The 21,509-nt window shown below is 41.3% G+C and overlaps 1 protein-coding gene across 4 annotated transcripts in view; it reads right to left on the bottom strand.

Moving 5' to 3' along the window:
* Positions 1–21,509, bottom strand: part of LOC134343462 (complement C1q tumor necrosis factor-related protein 7) — an 88,059-nt gene that overhangs the window by 43,777 nt on the left and 22,773 nt on the right. For 3 of the 4 annotated variants that reach the window (XM_063042178.1, XM_063042181.1, XM_063042175.1), the window contains exon 1: positions 2,268–2,522. The exons of the other annotated variant lie outside the window; for it this stretch is intronic. The gene's annotated coding sequence lies outside the window, so the exon portion shown is untranslated. Of the gene's footprint in view, positions 1–2,267; positions 2,523–21,509 lie in introns of those variants that run through there. 4 annotated transcript variants of the gene reach the window in all.

Consider the following 21,509-nt stretch of genomic DNA (forward strand, 5'->3'; position numbering starts at 1 on the left):
TGTTCTCAATATTTATTGTTTATTTATTTATTCTTTTTTATTTGTATAGTTTGTTGTCTTTTGCACACTGGTTGTTTGTCTGTCCTATTGGGTGCAGTCTCGCAATGATTCTGTTATGGTTCTTGGATTTACAGAGCACCATATGCCTGCAAGAAAATGAACCTTGGGGTTGCATATGATGACATGTATGTACTTTGATAATAAATTTACTTTGAACTTTGAACATCTTATGAAATTGTACCTATTTTCTTTCTTGCCAAAGTAACAGGTGAAATAAGCCACCCTGCCCATTTCTATTTCTAGCAATGAAATTCAATAACTTCTCACAAATGATACCCTTCTCCCTTTCTTCATTTGTAAAATACAGAGATATGTTCTAAATTTTAATTTCTCCGCATGTTTAATTCCTGATCTAAAATCATTTGAAAAATCTTTTGTGATCTTCTTCAGTGAATGATTAGGTCCTAGAGATCAGATTCAGTCTCATGATTTTCATTTACCATTTTTTTTAAAGCTTCCACTAAAGCTCTCCAAGTGGCCTTTTTAATTTTTCTTGTGGGAACTCAGAATGGTATGCTGGAACTCATGCCAACAACTCAATGTTTTCAATTCCAGTCCTCAAGTTTTCAGATCCGTAAAACTGTTGAAGTATTCTTTAAGATAAAAATCGGTTATTAGAGAGTCCAGCTGGTTATTCCACTGTTGTCTGATACCAACTTGAAAGTTTACAGGAAGGCAAGGAATGCTTATTGGGAAAACCGAGAGGAAACCCTCACAAATAACAGTTAAAGGTGCATGATCCAGTAAACATGTGTTAAGAGAAGGCAATTACAATGGTTTACATTATTGTATGTGTTTTCCCTAATATTCAAGGGAGGTACAGTAAACATAACAGTTGTGGATCAAGAAGAAAGGCCCCAACTTTCTATGGGCCTTGCACTGCGTTGCTGCAATAAGCCAACTGAGAGGTTCAACACAAGGCCAGATTCACCAGGTTCTGGCTTCTGATTGTTTCCACCAGGCTTCATGTGGGTGGAACTTTCACACCAGAGCAGGGCTGGTCTGGGAGAGAGAACCCAAGAGTGGGAGTTTTCTCATTCTGTCCTTGGGGTCATTAAATGCCATTACATTTAGGGATGCATTCCAGCTTGCCAGCTGCTGTTACCATTACAGACAGGCTGTGTTCTAAAGGTCTTGGTATTCAGAGCGTAGCAATCACATCAAAAACAAAAGGCACAAAATACACTTGTGAAAGTGAATATTCTGCTGAGATAGCTTTAACTGGTCAGAGATATTTCAGTTATTGGTTATCAGGACAAGATCATAAATTTACTATATTTTGCAGGTCTACACCTTCATTATTTCAGAGACAACTAAGTGGAGTTGTAATCTTGAGAGGTAATGGGACCCTTTAAAGGCATTTTTTTAATGAGAGAATAGTGTATTTCCAAAGGAAACTGTGCCAAAAAAAGCAGCTATATCCAATTCATTGATAAACTGAAAGATAGCATTTAACCTAATTTTAACAGCAATATAAGTTTATCTTTAATGTTAAAATTCTCTAGGAGATTTTGCGCTTAATCTTACTTTTGAACCAAGTATTTTTTTTCCTTTCATAAGGTGTAGAAAAGCATTAAAGATAAAACCTCGTGCCTTTACAGTTGCTGACTGTATTCTCTCTGGGGGGTGGGGGGGGGTTCAGTCCCCAAGTACCTTTTCAATGCAAAAAGAAACATTGATTCGTTTTACATATGTAATGGAACCACAAACATTTTCAGCCTCTGCTCTTTTCGGAGTCTCTAAATTTTATTTAATTTCCCTCAAAACTAGGATGCTCAGCAACATTCTACAATGCTTTATTTTAGGAGAAATATTTAAGGTTTAAGTTTAATATCATTACAGTCTCTTTATCCATCTGAGGGTCTCCTGTATTAATCCAAAGCAATGTAACCTGCTTTATGTTTGTTGGCGAAAGTACATTCCACTCCTGACATTTATTTACTAATCATCGGAAGTATTAAGAAATCCAGGAGTTACATTTGCTGACAATTATTCCAGTTCTGTCAGAAATACATAAATTATTCATCAAAACAGAAAAACAGCCCAGCTGTGGTCTGTACACTGAGAAGTCACATCTGGGCTTGCTTCGTTTTGCTGTTTGCCAAGAGACTCAAGCCTTAAAACTAAAAATTATCATCAGTTTTAAATTGTAAAAGATTTTACATTGAAACCGAATGCACTTTGCTGGATCTCTTGAAGTCACTTACCACCTTCAGGCAGTAGTCGCTTGCAAATGCAATTACAGTACTCAGAACTTTTGGAAGATTATTCAAAGACTGGATTTCGCTTCAGAATAAGGATCATATCAATTGCTTCTTTAAATATTTCCAAACATGCTTGCGGAAAGGTCTCAATGGAAAATGATTAGTTGCAGGTTGTAAAAAACTAATGAATGCAGCAGACTCTGATACATTCACTGTCAGATTGATCCCATGCATTACTCACAAGAGCTACAAATGGACAATCCTTCCTCTTTCCCTTCCAAGCTCTCCACCCACCCCCTGCCTCAAACTAAAAACATTTCCACAGCCATTTTTGGCAGATTGTTTGCTTGCATAGTTTAAGAATAACATAATAGGCCAGATAATTTTATCAAAGGAGAGCAGGACAGTCAGGAGAAATTAGGGTTGCCTGAAATAGTACAAATTGAACAATGACAATAGGGCCAGTTGTAGACAATTCTGAGTTCAAAGTTTATATGCACAACACTGGAGATTTTATTACTTCTTTTCCAATATGCACACGAGTAAGTTTATTATTCATTTATAAAGTACTTAAGCTAAACTATGTGTGAAAATGTAATAGATTAATCAGATTTACTTGCCTCAACATGTAGACGTGTTTCCCCTGAAATGTTTGGCAGGAATACAAAAGTGTTAGGAGCCATTAAAATAACAAGTTATAACCCAGAGTCAGCTACACTTGCCCAGTAAAAAGCGTAACATCAAATCATGACAGAATTATTAGAGACCAGTTAAATTGTAAATTCCAGAACAAAAAGCAACTTAGTTCAATGAAAAGCACAGGCACTCTGGATCATTTGTATTTTTGGTTCAGAATGGAAAACGGAACATTTTGAACCTAAAATGAACAGAAGCAGACAGAAGTCATTTGATCCTTAGCATCTGCTCAGCTATTCATGGAGATCACGCCCGTTCTTGTACCTCAACGCATTTTTTTTCCGGCACCAACCCTATATTTCTTGATTCCCAATATCCAGAAATCTATTTGTTAATGTCTTGAACGTAAAGAATGATTGACCTCCAGAGCCTTCCAGTGTACTGGATTGAAAAGAATCACCACTCTCGTTTTCAGTCTAAAGTGGTCTGTTTGAGACGGTGGCCCTTGGTTCTAGACTCCTCAGCCAGGGGAGGCATACTCCATTTATCTAGCCCGTCCAGCACTGCACTAATTTTGTAAGTTTCAATAAAATCTCCATTCATTCTTCTCATATAGTAAATACTAGTTTCCTCTTATACAGAGGGTATGCAACCTCTCCTTGTACAGTAAACTCACCATTCTTGAAACCTGTTTAATGAATCTACACTGTGTTCCCTTTATGGCAAATATATAATTTTTTACGTAAGGAAATCAAAGTTGTGCTGTATATAATATTCTAGCTGTGGCCCCACCAAGGCCTCTTTTTGAGTTGAACACATCTTTATCCTGATATTCAAATAGAGTGATAGAGTCACAGCATGGAATCAGGCCCTTCACCCTAACTGGTCGTTGCTGACCATGATGCTCATTTAACCTAGTCCCATTTGGGCCATGTGTTTGGCCCATATCCCTCGAAACCTTTCCGATCCATGTATCAGTCTAAAGAACCTTTTAAATGTAGTCTTACGTTAAAAGCCATCAAACTATCCATAAAGATCTGCTCCTCAGCCTTTTTTCTTCAGTCCTGCCGTAAGGGTTTCGGCCCGAAACATCAGCTGCACTCTTTTTCTACATGCTGCCTGGCCTGCTGAGTTCCTCCAGCATTTTGTGTGTGTTGCTCGGGTTTCCAGCGTCTGCAGATTTTCTCTTGTTTATCAAGCTGGAAGACATGGCTTTCCTTTACACAGTAGAGGTGCTGGAGGCAGGCGAGATAGGAATTACAGAATGATGTAAAATACACCCAACAACTAAGAGACAATTGTTATACTAACTTCAAAATGTCATCAGTTGTCAGCTACAAACAAGAGAAAATCTGCAGATGCTGGAAATCTTGTAGCGGTTGTCAGCTTGGAGTTTCTATTGACTTTTAACACCTTCATTGTGAATGGTGATTGATCTTGCAAGTAAGGAATTCAAACGTACTCAATTTACCAAATGGTCAGTATCTGGAACTGATAAGCCAGTTCTATATAAAAATAGCAGAACAGTGTGGTTATAGGGGCATGCTGTTCTACTTGTGTACGAGTAAAATAAAGGGTGATTGAGTCATGAGTATGCGTGTATGTTGTGAATTCAGTTATTTAATTTTATTACTAGTAACAACGTGCTTGATGGTCAGCATTGACTCATTAGGCCAAATGATTTTATAATTCCATGACCATTTGTCTTCCTAATTTCTTCCCGTATCTGCATTCTGGCCTTTATTGACTTGTGTACGAAGATGCCTGGATCCCTTTGAACGTGAAATTTATTTATTTATATTTTTCTGGTTTGTCCTCCAAAGTGTATTATTTCACATTTTTGCATACATTCTCCAAACACTGTGTTCTCACCCACTCACTCAGCTTTGTCTGTCCATTTGAAGATTTTTTACATCATCCAGTCATAATCCCTCCAAGTTTTCATTCATCATCAAACTTGGAATAATTAGATTTGGTCTCTTGAACTAAATTATTGATATAACTTACAAATATTTGGGACCTGGACACTAATTCTTTTGAAAATTGTTGGCTACCAATTTGAGAACGATCCACTTATTCCCAATCTTTTCTTTTTATCTGTTTATTGCTATTTATTTATTTTGGTATTTACACAGTTTGCTGTTCATTGATCCTGTTTGCAGTCACCGTTCTATAGATTTGCTAAGTATGTCCATAGAAAAAATAATCTCAGGGTTGTATGTGGAGACATGTATGTATCCTGATAATAAATTTTACTTTGAACTTTGAACCAGTTATCGGTCTGTCAAACAAATCCCAGTTTTGAACGCTCTAACCTTATTGCCCAGTGTCTGTGTGTATAATTCCATCTTATTATGTTTTGAATAAATCAAAGATATCACAGATATTCAGATGATCCACAGGAAAAGCTTATGGAAAGATTGAACAAAATACCCCAATTGGTTCATTGGCCCAGTGCCTATTTTACAGGCATAACGTAGGCTCCTGAGTTTCCCATAAAATGGACAAAGGACATCCAATGATATACATAGAATGATGAATCATACACTATAGGAACAAGTCTCCTCAAACCTCCTTTAAATTCCTCCTTTTTCACCCTAAGCAGGTGTCTTCTAGTTCTAGGCATTCCTGCCCCGGGAAAAAAGCGATTCATCCTCTCTATAACCTCCATAATTTTATAAACCTCTGGAACATCACTTCTCAGCCTCTCGTGCTGTAGAGAAAATGAACTCACCCTATCCAAATACTTCTCATAACTACAGCCCTCCACCTCAAGCCACATCCTGGCGAATCGCTTCTGCACTCTCCATTTCTACCACGTTCTTCCATTAGCGTAAAATATTTCACTGCTACATTACAATGAAGTTTCTTTCCAGATATCTAGTTCTCATGGTTTTGCAAGTCCTGCTGTTGTTGTAGGGCTCTTTTCTGAAACTGGATGAGATGAGCAATTAACCTTCAACGTGATAAAGAACAACAATGATCATTTAGACTTCACTGATACACAATTAATTATTAGTTTTACTTTTAAATTGCTGGACATTTGCTATTTTTTGCTGTTTTCTCTGTTCATACACTTCATTGGGAAGTTCCTCATCCAACTCCTAGTACAGGAAGAGACTAAGTTTCATCCAACTAAAGCTGTCATCCTCAGTCCTCACCAAAGACTGTCCCTAGCTAATGTGCCAAATTCTCTGGCACCTGCATGATGCTGAACCAAATCATTCATAACTTTGCTGGCCAATTTGACCCAGAGCCAGACACTGAGCTCATACACAAACTGTCTGCAAGGTCACTAATTTCTAGTTCTGTATTACAACTCAATCCAGCTCTTGTCTCGGCTAACCTGCTGCTGAAATTAACTTGGCTAGCTTTGCTATGTCCAGATTTAACCTTTACAAAAGCCAATGTAAATTCACTTAATGAAGTATATATATGTTACCAGATTCATTTTCTTGCAGACATTTACAAGAGAAAAGAAATGCAATAGAACTTTATGAAAAACCAGACATAAACACACAAAATCAATGTGCAAAAGAAGTCTAACTTTACGAATTAAAAAAACATAACGGGGAATCCACATTCCCTGCCACTCCTTCCTTCTATTCAAACAACACCGCCTAAAACTCTGTGATCCACTTCCTGTTCTCTTTCATCTATTCACTCATTCAATAATCACTGAACTTGTTTCCTGGACCAGTAATATTACACTGCTACAGCTGTTTCCTTTGGTTTCAGATCCCTCCATGTCCTTACCAATGTGACCTCATCTACCTTTAACATCTCTGTAACTTTCAGGGATCTCTGCAATCCTCCAATTCTGGCCACTTGTTCATTCCCTTTTTTAAAATTATCCCATCATTTGTTAGTTTTGCTGTCCATGCTCAGGACCATCTCTCAGCTTTCCAGCTTCCAACTAGCAGATAGTTAACTCAGCACCTTGGGTGCATGAAGAAGCAAATGCAGTGCTTACTGTATCCTCTATGTACCCAGATCTTGCTGTATCCTCTACCCAGACCTTACTGTATCCTCCACCCAGATTTTACTGTATCCTCTGTGTACCCAGACCTTACTGTATCATCTACGTACCCAGATCTTACTGTATCCTCTACATACCCAGACCTTACTGTATCCTCTATGTACGCAGATCTTACTGTGTCCTCTACCCAGATCTTACTGTATCCTCTACGTACCCAGACCTTACTCTATCTTCTATCCGGATTTACTGTATCCTCCAAGTATCCAGATTCAGACAACACCTCATTACTGGACCATCAAGTGTTCAAGTATGCTGAATCTTTTCCTGAAGAAGATGGCTCCAGCAGAATACACAACCAAGGGCGACATCCTCCAGACAGTTCTGAAAACTACTTCTTTTACGTCTCATTTTTCTTTCAAATGTGGGAGCTTGTGATCCACACTTTTGTGGTGCAGTTTCGGGCTGGGTGAGCATTCTGGGCTTTGCTGTCTCTGAGAGGGTATTGAGAGGCTTCAAGTGGCCTTAAGGCAAAGAAGCCTGGAGACGTGTTGCGAACCCAAGATGATGGTCTCCATTTCTTGCCCGTCTCACCAATTAAAGTCTGAAGAAGATTGAAATCATCGAGGTGAATGCAGAAGGCGAGGGGGTGTTCAGCGCCGTCTGCCAGCCTCTCATTCTCTGTTGCCGGAGGAAGGTGTCTGCGTGTGAGGGTCTCTCGCTGCTCCTGATGGAAGATCCCTGCATTTGAATGGTTTTTGTCTCTCGCGATGCTGTTGGAAGGTAGTGCCAGAGTTCTGGGTCTTGGGAAAGGTTTAATCGATGCGGTTTGTGGATTGGACTCTATAGTTCACGTTACGATGTATTTCTGGTTGCTGTTTTGTTGCTATTTTGGGCAATTTTGATTGGGATGGCCTGCAGATAATGAACTGAGCTGAACTGAACTGCCTTACATCTTGTGTTTTTATCCTGTGTTTTTTGCTCATTTTTTTGTTGCTGTTGGCACAAATTTTTTGCGCATTAGGGGTGAGTTTCAATGTTTTTCTCTAAACTGGTCCCATAGTTTTCTTTGTTTCGTGGCTGTCATGGGGAAGACGAATCTTAGTGTTATATACTGCACAGCTACTTTGATAATAAACATACTTTGAATCTTGAATGTACACTTGACTCCTTTCTGAGTCAGAGAAAGCATATCAAAGCTAGCTTTAATTGTTCTGACAGTGGTATATTGTGCACAGATGGAGAAAGTCAACCAACATTGTTCTTTGAAAGCATCTGGTTTAATAGAATAAAAAAACCCTTGTGGTTAAATTAAATTGCAATAGCAATGCAAAGGTTTTGTTATTGTACTTCCATCTTCTCTCAGGCAAGATTTTAGAACCTATGAGTGCCCTGTGCTTTTCAAATGCAAGGTCGTTAAAAAATATTCCTTTGTTACTATTTTACAAGCTGGGAAAGGGAGTTGCACATAGCTATTAATTACTTCCTGAACTTGTTTGGCAAAGAAAATGACTACAAGCAAACTAGCCATACAACCGAGGAAGTGCTAATTGTGAAGGTGCTTCTATGTCTTTACCATACTTGCTCTCTCCTTTTCATTCTATGCGTACGCTTAGTGCATGTTCTTGAATAAACAAATGCATGAAACCACAGCAATAAGGGATTTAGCTTTCTTTGAGCTTTGCCAGCCCCACTGCTACAATTTTGACAGAATCCCCCTTTAATGCTGCTGGTGATGAAAATAGAGGGCCGGATCATGAGGTGTTCCGGTGAATTTTACACATTTATCACGTGTGCACTGAAACATCTGGCCGGCTGGTGGCATAGTGGCATCAGCCCAGACTTCGGAGCAAAGACTCCCGAGTTCGAATCCAGCCGGCTCCCTTGCACGCTTTCCATCCGTGCTGGGTTGCGCGTTGAGCTAGCAACTCGGCCTCGTAAACCCTGCGTAAAAAAAAGCGCCGTCATGATGGCGTCTGGATAACTCCACTCGGAGTTAAGGGCTTTCTTCTTCTCCTTCTACACTGAAACATCAAAATGAGCAGTGAAATATATTGTTTGCATCGAAGATGTGCTCGGGGTATCCTGCAAAGGTTGATGTGCCAAAATAGCATGTCCACAACTTACTAACCCTGACTTTGATGTCTTTGGAATGTGGGAGGAAATCGGAGCCCCCAGAGGGAGAACAAGTGTACTCCTTAATGTACCCCATGGTGCTGGTAACTACATTGCCATGCTGCCAATTAGGAAACACACTTTGTGAAATGTATAAATGTCACTGAGTGCACAATGCTGGTGGCTTTTCTTTCTTGTCATTGCTTTGCTTGTTGTGGTAAAAGCACAAGATAAAGAAGATGTCTACTTCACTGTTTAATAAGATCATAACAGATATTTTACATCTTCTTCACTGTAGGTTTTTGTGATGTCTGTATGGTTCTTTTAAGACCGTAAGATATAGGAGCAGGAGTAGACCATTTGGCCCATCGAGTCTGCTCCGCCTTTCAATCATCGGCTGATCCAATTCTTCCAGTCATCCCCACTCCCCTCCCTTCTCCCCATACCCTTTGATGCCCTGGCTAATCAAGAACCTATCTCTGCCTTAAGTACACCCAATGACTTGGCCTTCACAGCCGCTCGTGGCAACAAATTCCACCAATTTACCACCCTCTGATTAAAGTAACTTCTCTGCATCTCTGTTCTAACGGACGTCCTTTAATTCTGAAGTCGTGCCCTCTTGTCCTAAACTCACCTACCATGGGAAATAACTTTGCCATATCTAATCTGTTCAGGCCTTTTAACATTCAGAATGTTTCTATGAGATCCCCTCTCATTCTCCTGAACTCCAGGGAATACAGTGCAAGAGCTGCCAGACGTTCCTCATATGGTAACCCTTTCATTCCTGGAATCATTCTTGTGAATCTTCTCTGAACCCCCTCCAATGTCAGTATATCCTTTCTAAAACAAGCAGCCCAAAACTGCACACAATACTCCAAGTGTGGTCTCACGAGTCCCTTATAGAGCCTCAACGTCACATTCCTGCTCGTATATTCTATACAAGAGTACCTTTTAGTACCTTAAAGAGCCATTCGCACACCCCAAAAAGCTGGTTCTTAAGAAGAAGAAAGTAACTTGGCCTTCAATGTGAAGGGTTTGGAATTTTACAATATGGAGGCTCTGCTGCAACTATGGTTTTGGTCCCCGTACCCAGAAAGAAGATGGCAACACTGGAGAGCGTACAGAAACGATTCACCAGGCTCATTCTTTGGGATGAGGGGCTTGTCTTATAAAGAATCGCTTGGACCTGTAGCTCTTCTGGTTCAGAAGAATGGGGGGTCACCATATTCAAACATATAAGGAACTATGTAGGAGCTGGGATGTTTTCACTCATGGGTGAGCCCTGAACAAGGGGTCATAACTATAAGATAAAGAACCGGTCATTTAAAATTGAATTATTAAGGAATCTCTTCTTGCACAGGGTGGTGAATCTCTGACACTCTCTGCTGTATTAGGTCGTGGAAGCTGGATGGGTAAATATTTGCTAGATCAAGGAATAGAGGCTTCAAGAACAGTTACTACCCTTCAACCATCTGGCTCTTGAATAAAAGAGGATAACTACTCTCAGCTTCACTTGCCCCATTATGGAAATATTTCCACAACCAATGATCTCACTTTCAATGACTCTTTATCTCATTATCTCATGTTCTCATTACTTATTGCTATTTACTGATATTTGTATTTGCATAATTTGTCGTCTTGTGCACACTGGTTGATCTTTCATTCATCCCGTTATAGCTACAATTCTATAGATTTGTTGAGTATGCACAATAAAAGCATCTCATGGTTATATGTACTTTGATAGTAGAATTTACTTTGTACTTTGAACTTCGAATAGAGGATCATGGAGAAATGGCACTGTAAAGGAGATGAGACCAGAATGGATTAACCATGATATTATTAAATGGTTGGGCATGGTTGAAGGATCTGATGTTTCTTGTATTCTTGTGATTCAGTTAATACTTACTGCTCTCTTCTTTGAATATATCGGGTGTCTGAGCCTCACAGCATATTTGAGTGGTCAGAATCAGAACCAGGTTTAATATCACCGGCATATGTCATGAAATTTGTTAACTTAGTGGCAGTTAGTATATATATGTGTATTAAATCATTAAATTAAAAATAATGCAAAAACAGAAATAATAAAAAAGTGGGGCGATGTTCATGGGTTCAATGTACATTTAGGAATCGATGGCAGAGGGGAAGAAGCTGTTCCTGAATCACTGAGTGTGTGCCTTCAGGCTTCTGTACCTCCTTCCTGATGAAAACACCGAGAGGGCATTTCCTGGGTGATAGGGATACTTAATAATGGTTGCCGCCTTTCTGAGGCAACATTCCTTGAAGATGTCTTGGGTACTATGGAAGTACTCAAAATGCAGCTGACTAATTTTACAACTTTCTGTAGTTTCTTTTGATCCTGTACTGTAAGCACCCCCCTCCCAATCCCATACCAGACAGTGATGAAGCCTGTCAGAATGCTCCATGGTACATTTGTAAAAGGTTTTGAGTACTTTAGATGACATACCAAGACTCCTCAAAATGAAATATATCTGCTGTCTTGCCTTCTTTATAACTGCATCGATATGTTATGACCAGTTTAGATACTCAGAGACATTGACGCCCAGGAACTTGAAATTGCTCACTCTCTCTCTCCACTTCTGATCCCTCTATGAGGACTGGTGTGTGTTCCCTCATTCTATCCTTTCTGAAGTCCAGAATCAGATCCTTGGTCTTACTAATGATGAGTGCAAGGTCGTTGCTGCGACCCCACTCAACGAGCTGATATGTCTCACTCCCGTACGCCCTCTTGACACCATCTGAGATTCTGCCAATAATAGTTGTATCATCAGCAAATTTATAGATGGGATTTGAGCTGTGCTTAGCCACAAGTTCATGGGTATAGAGAGAGTAGAGCAATGGGCTAAGCACACCCCTGAGGTGTGCCAGTGTTGATTGTCAGCGTGGAGGAGATATTACTACCACTCCACACAGATTGTGGTCTTCTGGTTAAGAAGACCAAATGCAGAGGGAGGTGCAGGGGCCCAGATTCTGTAGCTTAACAATCAGGACTGTAGGAATCCCATAGATGCACTACATCTCAATGAAGAAATTTCTTCTCCTCCCTGTCCTGTATGGCCAACCCCTTATTTTGTAACTGTGGCCCCCTAGATTCTGCCATGCAAACATGATCCCTGCATCTACTCTATCATGTTCCATAAGAATTCTGTATGTTTTCTCGAGTTCATTTCGCATTGTCTAAATTCAGTCTCTCCTCATACCACAAACTAGGAATAAATCTGGTGAAGCTTTGCTGGCCTCTCCCTATTGCAGTATATTCCACCTTAGTTAGGGAGATTGGACCTATGTACAGTATTCCAGATGCTATCTCATAGGGCCCTATTTAATTGGAAAAATATTTCTACACTACCGTACTCAAAAACACTTGAAATGTGCAGTTTATGTTCTTACTTGCCTGGTCAACACACATGTTAACTGAGACTAATTTGTATTCTAGTGCACATTGGTTCCTTGCAACACTAATACTCTTCACTCTCTCCTCCCTTTAAAAATGCTTATTTTTTCTACTCAAGATGACCTGTATCTGAAGTTTTCTGGCCTCCTCACTTAGTTGGAGAGGCCAAATGAGGCTGATCACTTGGTCACTTGACCCCTTAGCTGATCTAACCCCACTGCAGACTCTCTACATCCACATCACAACTACATTGCCACAATGATTTGCAGTGTCAGTAAAGTTGGATAATTATAGTGATCCCCTCGTTGAAGTCATTACTGTACCTAGTGAACAGCTGGGATCCCAGTTCTGATCCCTTCTAAACAGTATATCTTCTCAGCCTCAAGATGGACAATTAGATAAGATTAAATTATGAGGACACGCAGTCCTCTTTTATTGTCATTTAGTAATGCATGCATTAAGAAATGATACAATGTTCCTCCAAAATAATATCACAGAAACACAAGACAAACCAAGACTAAAAAAACTGACAAAAACCACATAATTATAACATATAGTTACAACAGTGCAAAGCAATACCGTAATTTGATAAAGAACAGACCATGGACACGGGAAAAAAAAGTCTCTAAGTCTCTTGAAAGTCCCATCATCTCACGCAGATGGTAGAAGGAGGAGAAACTCTCCTCTTGCCATGAACCTCCAGTGCCGCAAACTTGCCGATGCAGCACCCTGGGAGCACCCGACCACAGCCGACTCTTGAGTCCGTCCAAAAACTTCGAGCCTCTGACTGGCCCTCCGATACCGAGCACCGAGCACCATCTCTGCCGAGCGCTTCAACCCCGGCCCCAGCAACAGGCAACAGGCAAAGCTGAGGATTTGGGGCCTTCCACTCCGGAGATTCTCAATCGCACAGTAGCAGTGGCAGCGAAGCAGGCATTTCAGAAGTTTCTCCAGATGTTCCTCTGTGCTTCTCACGTCTGTCTCCATCAAATCAGGATTGTGCATGGCCACCAATTATTACTTAATCTCTATTTTCTGTCCATTAATTAATACTCAATCCTTGCCAAAATAACATTACAATCATATGCTTTAATTTTGTTTAGTGATCTTTTTGGTGCATCTTGTAAGTGTCCTTCTGTTAGTCCAAATATAGTATCAGTTGATTTGCCTTTGTCTAATCTGCTGGTTACAAATTGAGAAGTTACAGCATAAATAAATGGAATTTTCGAACATGATTTCAGTTTCACAAATCCATGTTGGTCTTGCCCAATCCCACTTTTACTTTCTACACACCCTGTTATCACATCATTAATAATGGATTTCAGCACTTCTCCTGCTTTTTACATCAGCTTAACTGGTCTGTATTCTGTTTTCCCTCTTCCTTCTTGACTAGTGATATTGTTCAGCAATTATACAGCTGCACTGATATAGGCTTCCATTTGATCCCCACTCTAAATTCTTTGATCTACCACAGGACTGTGTAATTTTAGCCACAGAGCTAAACAAAAAATCTTTCATATTAGGATACTGTTCCAAGAATGTAAATTTCTTTGCAAGATATTATCTGCTCTAGTTTATACTGACTGCAGTGAAGTAGAGAATCCAAATACACTGTCAACTAGAATTCTTAAGAAATCCAAATATTTACTTAAATGAAGTAGCTTTTGTCCAAATATTTGGACTACTTTGGTTACCAGCATGTCATTTTGGCAGCTGGAGCCCCTTATTAATATTTCACAATACTAAATGCAGTCACTATTCATCTATCCAATAATCTGTGAATCTATACAATCATTATGATATCCAGGCACTTTTCATCTGTTGGAATTTGATCTGCATTTCCAATCATTAGTTTCATGAAAGAAATATTCATATTTCTTATTTATTTAGTGGCACGACCAATACACTGGGATATCTTGGCAGCTGTGCACGATGAAGAACAGGGAGAACTAATTTCAATTACACATTTTTATCACAGGGTGAATATTGATAAAAATGGTAAAAGTTTCCGGGAATCTGTTGTTTAATTTAGACCATGGGAAATTAAAATAATTGTTAATAATGGCTGAATTAGTCATGGATAGATTTTCTTTCTGGGGCAGATGCATGTTAGTTATGTGCTTGATCATAAAGTTACTACAACGATCAGCTGGAGAAGATCATCTCCCTGAATTGTGTAAATAGATAATGTTCTAGACCTGGTCTTGGACTTGGAATACAATTACTACATTAAGGCTTCAAATAATTTATTCCTATGATTTTACTAATTCTGTTTATAGCTGCAAATCATTTTATATCTGAAGATGAAAATTAGTTCATCTTTTTTATTTCTTTGTGTGCTCTTTACTTTTTAAGAAAATGTGGATGTTTAAGTCTGCAAGACCATAAAACTGAGGAGCAGAATTAGGCCATTTGGCCCATCAGGACCACTCCACCAATCGATCATGGCTGATCCATTTCCCTCTCAACCCCAATCTCTTGCCTTCTCCCCATAATTTTTCAAGTCCTGACTTATCAAGAATCTATCAGCCTCTGACTAAAGAAATTCCTCCTCATCTCAGTTCTAAATAGACATCCGTCTATTCTGAGGTTACTCCCTCTGGTCCTAGACTCCCCCGCTATAGGAAACATCCTCTCCACATCCATTCTACCTAGGCTGTTCAACATTCATTAGGTTTCAATGAGATCCCCCCTCATTCTTCTAAATTCCAGTGAGTACAAACCCAGAGCTTGTTCTGGCAGACGGAACGTAGATGCTTGGCGAAGCGGTCTCCCAATTTACGTCGGGTCTCACTGAGCATCTACACTCCATCTGCCAGAACCGGCAGGATCTCCCAGTGGCCATCCATTTTAATTCCACTTCCCATTCCCATTCCAATATGTACATCCATGGCCTCCTCCACTGTTAGGATAAGGCCACGTTTAGTTTGGAGGAACAACACAGAGGAACGACACCTTATAGTCAGTTTGGGTAGCCTCTAACCTGATGGCATGAACATCGATTTCTCAAACTTCCAGTAATGCCTCCCCCCTTTACCATTTCCCATCCGCTTGTCCCTCTCTCGTGCTATCTCCTTGCCCGCCCATCAACTCCCTCTGGTGCTCCTCCCCCCCTTTTTTTCCTTTCTTCCCTGACCTTCTGTGTCTTTCACCAATCAACTTCCTAGCTCTTTGCTGCCCCCCCGCAAGTTTTACCTATTGCCTGATGTTTCTTACTCCCCTCCCTCCACCTTTCAAATCTACTCCTCTTTTTTTCTCTAGTCCTGATGAAGGGTTTCGGCCTGAAACGTCGACTGTACTTTTTCATATAGATGGTGCCTGGTCTGCTGAGTTCCTCCAGCATTTTGTGTGTGTTGGCTTATAATTTCCTTTCTTTTGCCTTCCTTGATTCTTGAAGAGTGGGGTGACATATGCAATTTTCCAGTTATCTGGAACCATTCCAGAATCTAGTGGTCCTTGAAAGATCATTGCTAATGCCTCCACAATCTCTTCAGCTACTTCTTTCAGAACCCTGGAGTGCAGTCCATCTGGTCTGGGCGACTTATCTACCTTCAGATCTTTCAGCTTCCCAAGCACCTTCTACCTAGTAATAGCAACTACACTCACTTTTGATCCCCGACAGTCTTGTACTTCCAGCATACTCCTAGTATCTTCCAAAGTGAAGACTGATGCAAAATGCTTATTTAGTTTGTCCACCCGTTCCTTGTCCCACATTACTACACCTCCAGCATCATTTTCCAGCACTCCAATATCTACACTCAATTCTCTTTTACTCTTTATATATCTGAAGAAACTTTGTATCCTCTTTGATATTATTGGATAGCTTATCTTCATTTTTCATCTTTTTGCTCTTCATGGCTTTTTAGTTGCCTTCTGTTGGCTTTTAAAAGCTTCCCAATCCTCCAACTTCCCATTAATTTTTGCTCTATTATATGCCCTCACTTTCGCTTTTATGTTGGCTTTGATTTCCCTTGTCAGCCAAGGTTGTATCATCCTGTCTTTAGAATACTTCTTCTACTTTGAGATGTATCTCTCTTACACCTTCTGAACTACTCCTAGAATCTCATGACATTGCTGCTCTGCCATCATCCCTTTCTATCAACTTTGGCCAGCTCCTCTCTCATGCCTCTGCAATTCCATTTACTCTGCTGTAATACTGAAACATCTGACTTTAGCTTTCTCCTCCCAAACTGCAGGGTGAATTCTATCATATTATGATCACTGCCTCAAGACCCAACCCAGATATAGTTGATCCCCATTCCAATGTGTCGATCCATGGATTCCTCTTGTGCCAAGACCAGGCCATCCTCAGGATGGAGGACCAACACCTTATATTCTGTCTGGGTACCCTCCAACGTGATGGTATGAATATCAGTTTCTCCTTCCAGGAAACAAATTTCACTGCCCCACTTCCTCTGTTCCCCACTCTAACCTTTCACTTCTTCTCACCTGCCTATTACTTCCCCTTGGGTCCCCTTCTCATACCCTTTCTCCTATGGTCCACTCTCCTTTCCTAGCAGATTCTTTCTTCTCCAGCGCTTGACCTTTCTCACTCACCTGGCTTCACCGATTACCTCCCAGCTAGATGCTTCACCCACGTCCCACATTTTTATTCAAGCTTTTTCCCCTTGCTTTCCAGACCTAAATATGGGTTTCAGCCTAAAACATTGACTGTTTACTCTTTTCTATAGATGCTGCCTGACCTACTGAATTCCTCCAGCATTTTGTGCGTGTCTACTCTAGATAAGCCTGTTTCGAACTGCACTAACTTCTTGACATTGTATGAAGAAATTTTCAACTAATTCACATAATGATTTCCAAACAATCTTTCCAGCACTGAAAATTAATCTTCAATTGCTGATTTTGACAAACTTAAAGATTAACAGAAGGTCTTACGATACAGTACAATGTGAACTAGGTCTTTTCTCCTTGGAGCAACGGAGGATGAGAGGTGACTTGATAGAGGTGTACAAGATGATGAGAGGCATTGATCGTGTGGATAGTCAGAGGCTTTTTCCTAGGGTTGAAATGGCTAACATGATGTCAGGGGTAAGTTTTTCACACAGAGATTGGTGGGTGCATGAAATGCACTGCCAATAAAGGTGGTAGAGGTGGATAGAACCATAGAAACATGGAAAAGCTATAGCACAATTCAGGCCATTCAGCCCACAAAGTTGTGCCAAACATGTCCCTACCTTAGAAATTACTAGGCTTACCGATAGCCCTCTATTTTTCTAAGCTCCATGTACCTATCCAAAAGTCTCTTAAAGGACCCTATCATATCCACCTCCACCACCATTGCCGGCAGCCCATTCCACACACACACACACCACTCTCGGAGTAAAAATCTTACCCCTGACATCTCCTCTGTGCCTATTCCCCAGCACCTTAAACCTGTGTCCTCTTATGGCAACCATTTCAGCCCTGGGAAAAAGCCTCTGACTATCCACATGATCAATGCCTCTCATCATCTTATACACCTCTATCAGGTCACTTCTTATCCTCCGTCGCTCCAAGGAGAAAAGATAGAGTTCACTCAACCTATTTTCATAAGGCACGCTCTCCAATGCAGGCAATGTCCTTGTAAATCTTCTCTGCACCGTTTCTACGGCTTCCACATCCTTCCTGTAGTGAGGCGGCCAGAACTGAGCACAGAACTCCAAGTGGGGTCTGACCAGGGTCCTATATAGCGGCAACATTACCTCTTGGCTCCTAAATTCAATTCCACAATTGATGAAGACCAATGTACCGTACAACTTCTTAACCACAGAGTCAACCTGTGTAGCTGCTTTGAGTCTCTTATGGACTTGGACCCCAAGATCCCTCTGATCCTCCACACTGCCAAGAGTCTTACTATTAATACTATATTCTGCCATCATACTTGACCTACCAAAATGAACCAATTCACACTTATCTGGGTTGAACTCCATCTGCTACTTCTCAGCCCAGTTTTGCATCTTGTCAATGTCCCGCTGAAACCTCTGACAGCCCTCCACACTATCCACAACAGCCCCCAACCTTTGTGTCATCAGAAAACTTACTAACCCATCCCTCCACTTCCTCATCTAGGTCATTTATAAAAATCACTAAGAGTAAGGGTCCCAGAACAGATCCCTGAGGCACTCCACTGGTGACCGACCTCCATGCAGAACATGACCGTCTACAACCACTCTTTGCCTCCTGTGGGCAAGCCAGTTCTGGATCCACAAAGCAATGTTCGCTTAGATCCCATGCCTCCTTACTTTCTCAATAAGCCTTGCATGGGGTACCTTATCAAATGCCTTGCTAAAATCCATATACACTACATCTACTGCTCTTCCTTCATCAATGTGTTTAGTAACATCCTCAAAAAATTAAATCAGGCTCATAAGGCATGACCTGCCTTTGACAAAGCCATGCTGACTATTCCTAATCATATTATACCTCTCTAAGTGTTCATAAGTCCTGCCTCTCAGGATCTTCTCCATCAACTTACCAACCACTGAGGTAAGACCCACTGGTCTATAATTTCCTGGGCTATCTCTCCTCCCTTTGTTGAATAAAGGAACAACATCTGCAACCCTCCAATCCTCTGGAACCTCTCCCATCCCCATTGATGATGCAAAGATCATTGCCAGAGGCCCAGCAATCTCCTGTCTCGCCTCCCACAGTAGCCTGGGGTACATCTCATCCAGTCTCGTCAACCCATCCAACTTGATGCTTTCCAAAAGCTCCGGCACATCCTCTTTCCTAATATCTACATTCTCAAGCTTTTCAGTCTGCTGCAAGTCATTACTACAATCACCGAGATCCTTTTCCACAGCAGATACTGAAGTAAAGTATTCATTTAATACCTCTGCTATCTCCTCTCGTTCAATATATACTTCCCCACTGTCACACTTGATAGGTCCTATTCTTTCATGTCTTATCCTCTTATTCTTCACATACTTGTAGAATGCTTTGGGGTTTCCCTTAATCCTGCCCACAAAAAGCCTTCTCATGGCCCCTTCTGGCTCTCCTTATTTCCTTCTTAAGCTCCTTCCTATTAGCCTTATAATCTTCTCGATCTCTAATATTACCTAGCTCTCTGAACCTTTTGTAAGCTTTTCTTTTCTTCTTGACTAGATTTATTACAGCCTTTGTACACCACGGTTCCTTCACCCTACTATAACTTCCCTGTCTCATTGGAATGTACCTGTGTAGAACTCCATACAACTATCCCCTGAACATTTTCCACATTTCTTCCGTACTTTTCCTTGAGAACATCTGTTTCCAATTTAAGCTTCCAATTTCCTGCCTGATAGCCTCATAATTTTCCTTACTCTGATTAAACGCTTTTCTAACTTGTCTGTTCCTATCTCCTTCCAATGCTATTGTAAAAGGGATAGAATTATGATCACTATCTCCAAAATGCTCTCCCACTGAGAGATCTGACAACTGATCAGGTTCATTTCCCAATACCAACTCAAGTTCAGCCTCTCCTCTTGTAGGCTTATCTACATATTGTATCAAGAAACCTTCCTGAACACACCTAGCAAACTCCACCTCATCTAAACCCCTTGCTCTCGGGAGATACCAATCGATATTTGGGAAATTAAAATCTCCCACTACATCAACTCTGTTATTATTACACCTTTCCTGGATCTGTTTCCCTATCTGCTCCTCGATATCCCTGTTACTATTGGGTTGTCTATAAAAAACACCCAGTAGGGTTATTGACCCCTTCCTCTTCGTAACCTCCACCCACAGAGACTCCATAGACAATCCCTCCATGGCGTCCACCTTTTCCGCAGCCATGACACTATCTCTGATCAACAGTGCCACGCCCCCACCACTTTTGCCTCCCTCCCTGTCTTTTCTGAAACATCTAAAACCCAGCACTTGAAGTAACCATTCCTGTCCCCGAGCTATCGAACTCTCTGTAATGGCCACCGCATCATATCTCCAAGTATTGATCCACGCTCTAAGCTCATCCACATTGTTCACAACACTCCTTGCGTTTAAATAGATGCATCTCAAACCTTCAGTCTGAGAGCATCCCTTCTCTATCATTTGTCTATCCTCCCTCTCGCACTGTCTACAAGCTTTCTCTATTTGTGAGCCAACCTCCTCTCCCCTAGTCTCTTCAGTTCCGTTCCCACCCCCAGCAATTCTAGTTTAAGCTCTCCCCAGTAGCCTTAGCAAACCTCCCCGCCAGGATATTGGTCCCCCTGGGATTCAAGTGCAACCTGTCCTTTTTGTACAGGTCACACCTGCCCCAAAAGAGGTCCCAATGATCCAGAAATCTGAATCCCTGACTCCTACTCCAATCTATCAGCCACGCATTTGTCCTCCACCTCATTCTATTTCTATTCTCACTGTCGCGTGGCACAGGCAGTAATCCCGAAATTACTACCTTTGCGGTTTTGCTTCTCAACTTCCTTCCTAACTTCCTGTACTCTCTTTTCAGGATCTCTTCCCTTTTCCTACATGTGTTATTGGTACCAATATGTACTCGATCTCTGGCTGTTCTCCCTCCCTTTGCAGGATATCTTGGACAGGACCTGAAACATCCTGGACCCTGGCACCTGGCAGGCAAACTGCCATCCGAGTTTCTTTCCTGCGTCCACAGAATTGCCTGTCTGACCCCCTAACTATAGACTCCTCTATCACTACTGCCTTCCTCTTTCTTTCCCTACCCTTCTGAGCCACAGGGCGAGACTCTGTGCCAGAGGCACTGCCACTGTCGCTTCCCTCCGGTAGGCTGTCCCCCTCCAACAGTACTCAAACAGGAGTACTTATTGTTAAGGGGACAGCCACAGGGGTACTCTCTAGTACCTGACTCTTCCCCTTTACCCTCCTGACTGTGACCCACTGGTCTGTCTCCCGTGGCCCCGGTGTGACCACCTGCCTATAACTCCTTTCTATCACCTCCTCACTCTCCCTGACCAGACAAAGGTCATCGAGCTACATCTCTAGTCCCCTAACTCGGTCTCTCAGGAGCTGCAGCTCGACACACCAGGTGCAGATATGGCCATCTGGGAGACTGGGAGACTTCAGGACCTCTCACATCTAACACCAAGCACAGAAAAACGTTTCAGGTCAGCCGAGGTGTGATAATTGAAGGAGGAGTGAGGGCATTGTCTGA

The sequence above is a fragment of the Mobula hypostoma genome, chromosome 3, assembly GCF_963921235.1.
Source record: "Mobula hypostoma chromosome 3, sMobHyp1.1, whole genome shotgun sequence".
Taxonomy (NCBI): Eukaryota; Metazoa; Chordata; class Chondrichthyes; order Myliobatiformes; family Myliobatidae; genus Mobula; species Mobula hypostoma.